We start from the raw sequence: 3,963 nt of genomic DNA, 5'->3' as shown, positions 1-3,963 counted from the left end.
TACGGCAGTAGACGTAGAGTCGGACCAGATTCCATCTACTACTAATAGATCCATCCATCGACCCGTTTATAGAGTAGAAATAAACGTACAGTCGGACGCTGAATTTTCCATAGCATATAGTATGAGTAATTAAATTCCACGGTGAATCTCCGCAAAAAAAATCCGCGGTGAATTGAAAGAAGGAATTTCTTTAATAACGGAGAAAAGAGTGCGGCTCGCCGGTCAAAACCTGAAACAGAGTTCCAAATCCCAAACCGCCCGCTGCCCTGCTCCCTCCAACGCCGCTAGATCCTCCAACTACCCCGCCCCCCAACGCCGCCAGCCCCTCCAACGCCGCCGCCCGACGCCAGGACCCCGGACGCAAGCTTGGCCGAATCCCACGCGTGGCCCTGCATCCAACACGCCGCCGCCCGACGCAAGGACGCCTCCTTGCATCCCAGAGCCGCACCATTTCCCTGCCGTCCAACGCCGCGCCATTTCCCTTCGTCCCCAACGCCGCGCCGCCTGTCCACACGACCCAAGGACGCCGCTCTGCACCTTCTGTCCGGTGTCGTCCACTGCTCCTGGAAGCCGAACTACACCTGAAGGTACCTGAATATGCGCTTCCCATTTTGGCACAATATATGATTCCTAATTTGCAGTCTAATTGGAGACCAATGCCTATCTTTTGGAATTGAACATTGGTATCACCATCGCTGGCCCGCTGGGCAGGCAGGCTCGAACAGGGGAATTGCACAGCAATGGATGAAATAAAGCAAATGGCCGTGTCTTAGTTAAGCAAGGAATCGATCCAGTAGATCAAGGCTACAGGTTCCAAGTTGATCGATTGGAACAGTCATTCAGTTGAAAGGATGTAAGTGCGTGATTCTGCACAGCCTTTTCTTTTCTCTAGCTTCTTCCAAAACACATCGCTGTATGCCAGTATGAGAGTGCTTCTTTAAATTGTGAAACTTTCAATTTGCTAATTAAAGTCGTTCTCCTCTCAAAATCACATATTTTAAGTTGTTTACATCTTGATTTACAAACCAGTTCGGTTTTATGAGTTATGGACTTATGGTGATTCAACAGTTGTAGGTGATAAACTGATAACCCTTGTATTGTTACATACATATCTGCAGGCCAAAAAAATTTAATCAAGTTTGTCGATCTTTTGAGGCTGTTTGACTAGGTGATCATGCTCCAACTTTGACCTTTGTATTCTTTGGTGAGCATGCGGATGGAATAATACACTTGCTTGCTACAGGTGTAACTGGAGTATCTCCAGTCCTGGAAAATCCATTGGTATATACCATCAGTATGTTGCTATTTCAGTTTCTGAACGCAATTTGAAAAGGCCCAGTTTCTGAACGCCCAAATGGAAGATGACGACTTCTTAAATAGATAAATCTGAAACTACCCATTATGTACAGGATTTCTGTATAAATATATGACTAAAGATGCTCTCTATGTTTTAATGTTGATTTTATCATATGTTGTTATTTCGTTGCACTAACCTTTGTAGCATACTGAAGTCTGTGTGGTTGTGTCTCGCTCCTCTGCATCTAGGAACGTTTGGTCTTCAGAGTCATGTGGTCTATCTAAACATTGAGAAGTGGTGTGGCATTCGGGCGTGTAGGATAAACAATCTGCAACTTTATAGATGAAAGTATCTGAATGCCAGCTAATACATATTTGAAGGATGTCGAGATCTACGCCGCATAACTTTTTATTTCATATGAATGGATACATCCAATTATAGAGTGTATACAATAATACAAATGCCCGCTGCAACGCGCATGGTATCATCTAGTTGTATTAATGTTCATTACGGTAATATAATCAGTGGAAATTGCATAGTCTGGCATTGGATGCTAGTTCCATTATGCTCCTTATGCTTCCGGTGTATTTCTTAACCAGGTTAGGCTGGAGTGCATCGTCTAATGGCTTAAATTTTATGAACCATGTCGTCTATTGTTGGTTCTAGCTGCGTGACTTACTATTCTGCCATGCTTCTTCTTGTTTCCGCAGGTTAATTTAGAGAGCTATAGTAAATACTTCTGATGTAAATTTATAGTGTTATGTTGACAGTTGGTAACTTTGTTTTGCCTGCTCTTTGGTATACTGTGCTTTGGTTCAACCCATGCAATGTGCAGAAGTATATTGCACTCTAATTTCGAAAATGGGGTGAGCATCAACTTCATTGGTTTTGAGTATTACAACACTACCCCTACTTTTGAGTATTACAACACTACCCCTACTTGCAGCTAATGTTTTGTTTGCTGGTTTTACTATTGGTGATCTGTTTGCAAGTCCAATGCACTACTGGTTTATATCTTTCTCTTGCGTTTGAAAAATATTGATTTCTAATTGGACTGCTCTCCTTTTTTTTCAGGAAGGCAAGGCTGGGACTTATGGTGCTCACGTTGGAGGTGATACATGGATGTTGGTGTCTTTTGGTTCGCCGAGTAGAAGATGTCGAAGTGCCTAGTTTTTGGTTTCTTTTGGTTCGCCTCTAGTTGACCTAGAGATCTTTCCGCTTAGTTTTAAATTTTGTGTAACTGATCGTATGTTTCCTATAATAGGGTTCGTATTGTTCTTTTCTTGAATTCAATATGAGATTGCGCCTATGAAATGCTATATTGTACCTACTTGTTACTGCATATTCGTCAAAAATGTAATTAATTTTTTTTAATATCAAAATTCATACCAGTGACAGGCATGATAATGGACTAGTCACTAGAGGACCCAACATGGATGCAGCCTTTCATCACGCCAGTGACATGCATTTTTTTATGTCTGTCACTAGTTCACCTACCAGTGACAGGCATTCTTCTCATAACTAGTGACAGGCAGTACCAGTGACATCACACTAGTGACAGGCGCATTGCCTGTCACTGGTGAGCAAAATGTGCCTGTCACTGATAAGGATTTTTGCAGTAGTGATCGTCCAATGCAATTAAGAAGTGCGAACTCAAATAAAAGACAAGTAGTACGAATTAAATAGCGTGCCTCATACTTTGTCGGTCGAAACAAATATTAACATCCAGCGATGGAGTCAGTGAGGCTAGGTAGGATGCACAATAGATTGATATTTGTGGCCCTCACACCAAGGCTCACTGGCTCCACCCCCGAGTGTACGAGTGACCGAACATTCTAATCATCGGCGAACTCCAAATACGAGGCAAGTAGGGGTTGAGTAAATGCAAATAATTATTAAGGTATCTACGCCATAATCTTGAAATATATAGCAAAGTAAATTAAACTATAGACACATGTTCACATGCACATCCATACAACTAAATAAAAGCGACAAGTCGATTCTATCGGAATATATAGCAATTATTACAATATGGAAGTTCAGGGACATATCGTTCAAGCTTTAGCAATAGACTTCCCGTCGTAGGATTAGGTTGTACGCTTAAGGGGGAATGGACGGCAGCCCTCAAGCGAGTTGAATGGCCTCTCATCATGCGACATCTCCAAGCGGAGTTCTATCTCGTCATTAGGTGGTAGACCGTAGCCGTAGAAGAAATCGCCAGACCTATTGTTGACATCCTGCAGGATTATCGTGCAAATGAACTGCTGGATGCGACCCCGCTTCTTTCTCAGCTCTCTATCGTGGGCATCCGCCATGTTTGCAAACCTGTTTCCGAGAGTCTCTCGGCAGCAACATGTCATCCGCGTACTTTATGTACTCCTGCATCTGAAGGATGGCGTACCACGCCTCCATCCCATTGTCTTCCTTCGACTGCCTGAGGCAGGGGAAGTTGGTTGTGTGGGTTAAGACCAAGCCTCCTCGGGATTTCCTCTCTACTTTGAGGGGGCATGCCTTGTTGGCGAAGCCGGTGAGAGCATCATTGAGAAGGGCCTTGATGTGGGTGTAGTCTTTCTTGTGGTCCCTACCCGAGTCGAGATAGACTGCATGCGAGTGTTGCGGGTGCACGACGATGAGGGTGCAGAACTTGTCTCTACGGAAAACACACG

The 3,963-nt window shown here is 43.7% G+C and overlaps 1 long non-coding RNA gene across 1 annotated transcript; it reads left to right on the top strand.

The window, feature by feature from the left end:
* The first annotated feature begins 685 nt into the window (after positions 1 to 685).
* Positions 686 to 1,338, top strand: LOC124659961. The gene is made up of 3 exons (XR_006989772.1): positions 686 to 853; positions 1,119 to 1,168; positions 1,244 to 1,338. It is a non-coding gene; the product is annotated as an uncharacterized LOC124659961 (long non-coding RNA).
* The last annotated feature ends 2,625 nt before the right edge of the window (positions 1,339 to 3,963 follow it).

This window comes from Lolium rigidum, chromosome 6, assembly GCF_022539505.1.
Source record: "Lolium rigidum isolate FL_2022 chromosome 6, APGP_CSIRO_Lrig_0.1, whole genome shotgun sequence".
NCBI lineage: Eukaryota > Viridiplantae > Streptophyta > Magnoliopsida > Poales > Poaceae > Lolium > Lolium rigidum.
This window is presented reverse-complemented; position numbering and strand designations above follow the sequence as displayed.